Source organism: Colius striatus, chromosome 15 (genome assembly GCF_028858725.1).
Source record: "Colius striatus isolate bColStr4 chromosome 15, bColStr4.1.hap1, whole genome shotgun sequence".
Taxonomy (NCBI): Eukaryota; Metazoa; Chordata; class Aves; order Coliiformes; family Coliidae; genus Colius; species Colius striatus.
The window spans coordinates 20,396,547-20,406,291 of NC_084773.1; positions in this window are offsets into that span (position 1 = coordinate 20,396,547).

Here is a 9,745-nt window from a genome sequence, read left to right on the forward strand (position 1 = left end):
TATCATGTACTTATCTGAAGTGTCAGCTCTAAGGCTTATATTGCAGCTGATGAGAACTGTGCTCAAGGTGAGTAATAACTCCAAAGACTTAACTCCAACGTATGGTTTCAGGGACTTTGGAAATAGATACATCTTCTGCTGTATTCTATAGCTTTTGTCTTTTAAGTACCCTTTATTAGGGAATAATCTACTACAAATGTATTCAGTGGATACGTTGGTCCCGTTCACTTAGCTACAGCTGTACTGAACATTCCCTCATCATTGTACAAGTATCTCAAAAGACATTCTTATTGCTTCCTATTTTCTTATCACTAACACACTCACAATCTAGTTTTGTACAACTCCAATGAGTGGCATTTATTAGTTTGATAAGGGAATAGTGAAAGAAAACTTACCCAGGTGGCTGAACTCTTCAGGTCCCATTAAAGCGAGGGGATGATGATGATGATTGTCTTCCATTCCTAGTTTACTGAAGTGAAGGTTATCTGAAAGGTCCATTCACATCTTTACTTTCACTGTGTTTCAGATGACAGTAACATTTGCAGGTTCCAGCCAAAGGCATGGACACCACCATACCAAGTCACGCATTGTCCAGCAGAGATTTTTGCCCTTAGTTCACACTTGGTTTTGGTTCCATGGAACCACAGAAAATGGTGAGAGGCCACACTGCTACAGACCAACTAACAGCCCAGCTGTGCTCCACCTCAGCCCTGCAGTGGAGAGAGAAATGCAAAGGGACAAAGAGTCATTGTGGTGCATCCTTAATTTCTGGTGGTACTTTGAGCAGCAGATGGTGCTGCAAGTTCAGCTGTGCTTAGCCGATCAGCGAGCAACGGCTGTGACTGAAGCACCACACACCCCTCTGATGACAACAGGTTTATGGTTTGTGCCCCTCACAGATGCTGCAGCAGAAGCAGCTGTGCCTGAGGCACCTTTCTACTGTGCTTGTATTGACCTGACTCTAATATCACATTCCTAAACTGTACAAAACTGTCCGGTCCTTCTGCCACTATAAACCTTCCCTGGATCCAAAGTGCTGATGCAGGGAAAAGCTTTGGATGCCCTCAGACATCCCCCTGAGATGACTTCTATATATTTCAAGCCTATTTATGGAAATACCTTCAAGATATTGCTGCCCAGTGCCAGAATTACAACATGTCTTTTGGGTTTGTTTATTTTTCATAAGAGGTAAAAGACTTTTTAATTAAGAACTAGTTGAAAGAATAGCACAGAAAGACAAGTGCAACCAGAGCTCCTTCTACCTCACATCACTTGAATGGTAACAGGGCCTCACTGTTTAATTCACATTTCCCAAGACCTCTCTATATAGTGAAGATGATACATGAAGCAATCCAGCAAAGAACAGACTTTCTTCCCTTGCCTCCAATAAAACTAAGGACTTCTCCTGATTCTATGAGCTACATCTAATCCCTAGTGATCGCTTTTGGCTCAATCCTGTAATCATTTGTGGAGCTATCTTTATTACAGGAGCAGTATCATTAAAACAAACAGGTCAGCATGAGCAGCTTATTCATGCACTTTTTTTTGCAGGGCCAGAGCCCAGCTCCTTAAAGTCATTTAAGTGCCTAAATCCTACTTAAGCCCTGCACTCTCCTGGGCTTCCTCAGTCCTCTGTGGGGCTGGGCAGAGTTGGCTCTCACTGCAGTGACATCACCTGATTGCAGGGTACCCATCCCTGCGGGGGACACACTGCCAGCTCACACTCTGCCCACCCTGGGGTCAGCTGGCCCTAGAGCTGTGCCCCTGGCAGAGCCTTCTGAGCACACCACCTCATTATTTTAATGACTGGAAATGAACTGTGAATTTCTTAAAAGCCATTGAAGCAAAGTGTTTTCAGTCAATCTACCCATTAGGGGTAGACCCTTAGGGATTGCTTATACCTTTAATATGATGAAGTCCAGATGCTGTATTTCCCTAGCTAATATTAGGCCAAGTGTTAAAATAACAAAACCTGGCTCACATCCTCTGACAAAAGGAATGAAAAGGACGAAAAGGAAGATTTCCAAAGCGTGTTGCACCTGAGCCATGCTGAGCTGAGCCACGCTCCTGTCAGTGTGTCCCCAGGAGAGACCCAGTGGGGAAGGAGCTGTGCCCACCACAAGGTCCCCCAGGCTGCCCAGGCAGCTGCAGGATGCTCCCCTGCAAAGGGCCTGGCTCTCAGTCCCTCACCTCCAGCCCCACACTTATTTCTCTATCTCAGTGTGGTTATTCTTGCTCTGTGCTGTTGGTTGCTGATCTGCCTTTTCTTTGTACATCCAAGGAAATGCAAATATGGAATATAATCAGGAAGATGAGATGCTACAGCCAGTGTTTGCCAAACAGTTTAGCAACTGTGAGCACCTCCATTAGAGACAGAGGCTGACGTAGCTTTAACAGACGATTTTCAGGCGGTTCTGAGCATCCAGGCAGAAAGAAATCACCTAAAATCATGATTCATTTTTTAAAATGCTGCCTGAGCTTGAGTCTCTTAAAAATAAAAACATCATTATTAATTCAGGGAAGTTCCCATTCAGTCACAAACGCTGGCATGCAAGCTTGGTACACACAAACATGCGTACCAAGCCCTGTGCTTAGGTTCCAGAGATGTCTCCAGTGGCCCCTGGCAGAGCAGCCCTGGATGAGGAGCCCTTGTCCAGGCTCCTGGAGAGCAGAGGCAGAGCCATCAATGCCATTAACTGCACTTGCTCCTTGCAGAGGAAGCATAATGCATATCAGATTGAAAATGGAACAGAGATTAAACACAGCTTTTAATGGCTCTGCAAACACTTACATCTGAGACAAACACTTCCCACTAAATAAACTCCTTATTTTTTTCCACTATTGCCTGCTTGTCTTCAGCTACAGCACTGCCTCTGTAAAGGTCTTTCCACAGCTCAGGCAGTATTGTAGTTCCTTAGTTTATGAACATACACACATTTTTACTGTTAGGCATAAAATGGACCAGAAAGCTCTGCCCAGTGTGTTCAGACAGATGCTCCAGACTGTGGGTGATGCCAGTTACAGAAATGCTCCATCTCCAGGATCAGGGTCCACACACCACAGCCCGCCTCTAGGTCAGCAGCAAAGGATTCAAGGATCGACCTCTTTTGCCTTCTCTGCTCCAGAGACATCCTCACAAGACACTAGTTCTTGGAGTGGCTTTAGCACATTTCAACTCAGAGGCTCTGCTCACTGGGAAGGCCACAGATGCGGGAATTTCAGCCTCAAGTGCGACCAGTTTGATAAGTTACCCAGCAGTCATTCTCCTCCCCGATTAGCCATCTGCTCAGGCTCTTCTGGAGACAATATTCAAAATGGAAAATCAAGAAGAATGACACTTCTTCACTGCCAGTAATTTTTTTACAGGTCATCTACCAGCACTCAGCACTCTCCTGCAGAGGCAGAGTGGCCGTGTGGGATCACGTCCCCCCATGAACAAACAGCCCTCACACCAGCAGAAAAACCCACACACGTGCTGACCACTTTGTAAAACCTGCCAGTTTTAATTACCTGCCTGTTCTAATGAGAAAGCATCAGTGAAAAAACCCTCTATTCAGATACACTGCCCTTCCCTGTGCCTGCCAATAGCTGTGCTGCATCTGCTGGGACATCAGGATCAGAACTGCACCCCTACCACTGACTGATCTCTTTGATGAAAACACATCTTACAGTCACTGCTACACCCACTGCACCCTCCGGGCTGCTAAGCATCCAGCTGATTCCCACACTGCCTCTGCTTAGGCAGCCAAAATTCCCAGGGCTTGGTAGGAGTGTGAATACTTTCTCCATGCAGATAATGCCCCGTGGTGTGACACGAAGGACTGGCTCAACCCCCACACTCACAGAGATGAGAAAACCAAAGAACCAAGATGAATTTCTCTTCAGTAGTTCTCCTTTTGCCCATTGCACCATAGAATATAACAACTGCACATTGCTGTGAGACTCAGAAATAAAGAATTGTTTAGATGTTTATTAAACAACAGAGTTGAATGAAATCAGTCACATTATGTTGTCTGGAGCACGGAAGTTAATTGGAAGACACAATGATTGACTGGAGTTTGAAATACCAAATGGGTTTTTGAGTAAGTTAATGGCAACTAGAATCAGAATGTAACTGTGGGAACTGGAACTTTCAGTTTAATTCCTACTGAAGTACTTCTGCAAGTGAGCTTGCTTTTGACTCGTTGTGAGAGCTTTATCACAGCTTGGGTTGCTGTTACATATGTAAGTGTTATCCAAGGGTACGGTACACACGGCACTGCATCACATCCAGCACAGCACACTGGGACAGCAGTTTCATTTTCCTGAGTCAAACACAGGAGGGGAAGTGGGAGCGGCAACAAGGAGGAATCTCCTGGACAAAGAAGACCAAGAACAGCAGCTGCCTCATAGCTGGGGAGCAGGAGCAGCTGAGAAGCCTGCCAGGTACCCCCAACAAATTCCCCCAGCCCATGGCTTTGCTCTCTGGAGGCCACATGCAAGGGTTTTGATAATGGGAGTGCAAAATGTCAACAGTGGCATTTCAGAAGAGCCAGCGTGGGATTTTCAGAATGTTTCCACCTCCGACTTTTGTGCCTGCACTGATTTCTGGTGCTGTGGGGGATCTCTTTCAGTAGAAGAGGAACATCTGCAGAAAATGCCAGCATGTTTATTCCCTAGAATAAAGACAAATAATAGGAAGGGATCCAAATTCTCTCAGCAACAGAGGGATAAATTCACAATAGCCCACAGAGCCCAATGAACATCGCACCGAGTTAAACCTGGATTTGTACTGCACACAGCAGGAAGGAAAACACAGGCCATTAACAGGAAAGCTCAAAGCGGTGGATGAAGGTGGAAATGTTGCTTTTCCCCCTGAAAAGCTCTTCAAGGTGACTGCAAAGAGCCTGAAGTGCAGAAGAGAGGCAGCCACCAGACAGGGCAGGTGGCATCTCAGGGCCTCCTTGCTCCAACATGGGCAGAGGCTTCAGCGTTTGGTAAATGGTAGAGAGAGAGAGACCTTGTTTATTTTCAGTATCCTAAGAGAATTTCCAGCAGTGGAGTGTAATGGGGGAAAAAAAAGGTAAGGAAAGAAAATAGCAGAGAAGTGTCCCTGTGTAATAACTGCTCTGTCACTGCTTGCAGGCCAGGTGCATGGCACAGGCGATGCACAAATGGCATTTTGCCTCAAAGGACCTTCAGAGGCTTCACTCATTTTATCCCAGTTCCCTTCTGAGACCACAGAGCTCGACTCTCCTGATTTTTTTCTTCCTTTTACCAGGATAGCACAGAATTTTGGAAAGATGTTTTTGTTGTTATCAAGAGATGATCAGATTCCCTCAGCACATCATGCCAGGGAATATAATCTTGTTTCCTCAGCAACTTCCCATCCTCCTCCTTTCCCATGGAAGAGCCAACTTCCTCCTCCTCTTTCACCTCCTCCTCTTCCTCCTCCTCATCCTCCTCCGTGAAAGACGAGGCACCAGCTGGTGTTAAGGAAAAAAATGCCCATCCCCTTCTCTCTTCCTCCCCACCGTGACATTTATGAGTTTCAGTTTGACGTGTGTTTTCCACCACCAGTTTGGAGAAACTCCTTGTTGGCTGCAACCACACGACCTGCCCTGGGAGCTGGGGACAGTCCCATGAGCTGGTGATCCCTGGCTGCAAGGAAGTTAATGCAGTTTGCAGAAGTTGAGGACCAGATTCTCTCAGCATTGTATTACAATCTTTTTCCCCCCTGCTCTTCATTTCTTTTTATGTCTTTCTCCCACCAATCTCTTCATCCTTGCATTCAGCAGATTATTTACTGTTTGTCTAAACATCTCCAGCCCTCCTGAAGCATTTGGCTTTTCCTGCCCTTTCTTAGCACAAACCAGCTCAGGACTGCACTGCAGTCCTTTCAGTTTACTTCCTGCTTGTTTTCCTCCAGTTGCTCCAATGGTATTTCCAAACAATCCTGTAAGCTCCAATATTTTGCTCCTCTAACACTGAGTTCCCACAGAGCTCTGCTGAGAAACATCTGAGTTTACTACAAGCTTAAAAGATCACACCTTCCCAGAAGCATCACCTCTCACATGACTGGAAATTAAAACTATTAACATATTTTGGGTTATTTTGTATTCAGTCAAAATGGGCTGTTGTTGCAAGGGAATTGTTCCTGAGATATTGCTGTCTGCTTGGTCCTCCACAAGGACAGAGAGAGATAAAAGACTATGCAGTGCTACAAGCTTAAAATATATGGAAAAGAGAAAAAACAACAGATCTGAAACTTTTTCAAGTGAACACATATCATGCATTTCAAATTCATCTAGAATTTACAAAACAGAAAAGTTGGCAAGTGCCAGTCCAAATTCCTCCTTATGGTTGGTGTTTTGCACTCCTGCCTCCAAACCTCCCCCAAATCCCCCGCACAGCCAGCAGCAGGCTGCGGAGTGCTGATGAGCATGAGGAGCCTGAGCCCCCTCCAGCACAGCCATGACAAAAAAATGGGCCAAAAGTGACCAAAACTGGAATTGTGGCTTCCAAGTACTCACTAGTCCCCCTCCCTATGAAGGACAAGTTGCCCTGGGATTGAAATGTGACACGGTCACACGGGCAGAAAGAGAATCTGTGATTTAAGGAAGCGTGATCTGGGACAACAAGTGTTTTATGGGGATCTGAACAATTGTTGAAGTGGTATCACTGCACTGGAAAGCCCTCTCCCTTGAACTGTGTAACTCCCTTTGCTCTCACCCAACCCATAAGAGTCCGTGACTCTGTGATTAGTGCTGTAAGGATGCTGTGATGCTGCTCCACAGACGCTCGGCTTGCTGACAAGCAGGCTTTTGTACAAGCTGGCTGCCATGCTGAGCAGCTGAACTAAAACGTATCCAAAGCCACCCGCCTTTATCTTTGCAATATCCTTGCTCAGAACTGCTTGTAACCACCATGAGCCCAACCGATACTGGTACCATTCCAAATAACGTTCAGGTTACTTTTGCACATCTAATATCTCTGTGAGAGTTCACTCTTTGTCCTGATTCTTATCGTTGGCCAAAACCAAACAGCAAAGATATAAGACATACAAAGGCTTTGGCCATTGCCTTTTGAACCCTTAGCATCTCTCCAACCACCACTTTTTGCTTAAACACAAAGGAGAGGGTGGTGGTTGGAAGCTGAGCGAGGTAACCACTGCAGAGAACACTGTGGGGAGTTGGAGGGGACATTGATCCATCCTGAGATCCCTTAGGAGCTGAGTGAGACCTTCCAGCAGAGTTTAGTGGTCAGCAATGAAGGGCACAAAGAGATGTGGGGCTTCTGAAAAGCCACAGGAGCCCACGTCAGGGCAGATGTGCCGGACAATGACTGACTGTGCTGTGGGTTTGTGACGGCAGAGTGAGGTGAACTTGCTGTGATGGGCTTTACTAGTTTCCTGCCTGAATGTATTGACCTGATTTTATGGGAATTCCTGAATTTATACTTAGCAAAAAATATTGTACTGGCTTTTCAGAACACATACTGGAAAAGGGAAATGGTGTTATATCTATCAAATAGGTACTTTTTCAGTTACAGCCATTTAAATATGGTTTAGCAGTATACGTAGGAAATAAATGCAGTTAAGGCTACTACAAAGCTCATTTATACACTCCCTATTAATTCTACAATACCCTCCATCTGTGCATCACTTAAGGTGAAAATGTATGCCTTCCCATGCCTCCTAAATTATGTCTATTTTAAGAAACACTGAGTGAGCCCCAAGGTTCAGCAGGATACTTTGTCAGCACATCGATTGGGATTTGCATGGCAGAGCAGTTTGTGTACAGTCCTGTTTCTCACAGCACACCCGGCTGTTAACCACAAAGTGAATTCCCTTGCAATTTATAGCCCTGCTCTTTTCAATTTGCTCTGCTAAGTCATTTGGCTCCTGACAGGTCTCGACTCCAAACGCTGGATTGTTCAGCACAAAACAAAATGACATCGGCACCCTAATCAATACGTACTCGTGGTAAACTGCAAGGACATGTGTGTCTCCCAGAGTGGGTTTTACAATGAGAGTTTCTCCTCCAGGCTGCCCTGTGCCATGGCTGCAGGACCAGGGATTGCCTGAGTGCTGTTGGCCACCCCTCTGGCTGCACCTCCATACACTCACCTCCCCTGCGAGGGGCTGAAACCACTAAACCTTCATTAGAATTCCAATGGCAATACCTATTGATATCAAATAGAGGGGGAAAAAAGCATGATATACATCATATGTGCTGCACAGCCAGCAGCTGCACACAGTATTAGCACCTCATGGAGTGGGTCAGACTCTATCTTCAGATATTTCCAAGACGTCCACTGTTGTCTTGCTCAGAGACAGCAAGGCAATCCAAATGCTCAGAGAAAGAGAACGCCCCTCTCCTCTCTTTCCCGACTGCAAGATCTAAATGTTCTTTCTACTTCAACCCTGATCAGCTTTCCCCTGACTTTTCTGCACCACATCTGGGTATTTAGATTGCCAGTCAGTAGCACGGGGCCAGAAACAAAGTTTGTGGTTTCAGAGTCCTTGATTTTCAAACCATCTGTGAAGGACGCACTCGACTCCCCTTAACCCAACCAGCAGGAGTTTGGTACAGGCTCCAGAGCAGGTAAAGGTCTGAGCTGTTGCCTGGCCAAGAACTCCCCCAGCAAACCCACAAAGGAGTGCAGCATGGTCAGCACTGGTGCAGAGAGAGCTGTGGGCTCAGGGAGTTTCATGCACACCTCTCCCACGGTATGCAGTGTGGCTGTCAGACAGCCGCTTTATCCCACGGCCATGCCAGCCTCGGTGAGCCTCCCTGAGCTCTCGCTGCTTGGCAGTGATCCCCCTGAGCACGGATGCCTCTCAAGGTTGGGAGAAATTAGTTGTTTAGTTTCAATAAATAAGGTTCTGATGTTGTGTGATTCTGTCTGCTGCTTGCTTGGCTTTGTTTACTTCGCAGGAGTAGCCAGATTTCTGAAGCCTTAGGCTGCAAGCTGTAAACTTGCACTGAGACACACTGGATGTGTACCTTCTTCAGCAAAACAAGGCCTTCAGAGCTAACCCAAACCAGAAGATAAAGAGGCTACAACTGTCAACAGCAGCTGCAGCTGGACAAGATAATGGCTTGTCTGGAGGCAGAGAAAGGATCCAACGAGGAACAAGAAGACCCCAGACCCAAATCTTACTATTGGACCAGGCTGACGTGTGAGGGGCGGGTGAAGAGTCTGTAAGGGTATAACTGCCCAGGGCTTGCTTCAGCCAGGCTTTTCCTTCTCCAGAGGCACCCAGCTCGAGCTGATCCTGCAGCTCTACTACTACATTATTTATTTTTATATACTTTGATGCCTGCACCTCTGCTTTAGGAAACCTTGGGTTTGAACTTCAGAGAGAGCAGACACGGACAGAGAAGCAGAGAGACCCCTTGTCGCCTCAGATACTCGGTAAGTGAATTGGGAATACGCTTGAAGAAACACTGAAATCTCAACTAAGTGATTTAAAGGATGAGTGTGACATATAATCCTTTAGCCAGAAACTGTTGACCAAGTCTGGGACTAAGTCTGGATCCAGCCGCACCTAGGCTCCTCTCTGAGGAGTTTAGAAAGCAAGGGGGTCCATTCTGAACCCCGTGACTCAACAGGAGGGTGTCCCTTACCCTTTCTCCCTTACACATTCTCCCTTGCCATATTAGATATAAACCCTTGACCAAGTCTGGGACTAAGTCTGGATCCAGCCGCACCTAGGCTCCTCTCTGAGGGGTTTAGAGAGCAACGGGGTCCATTCTGAACC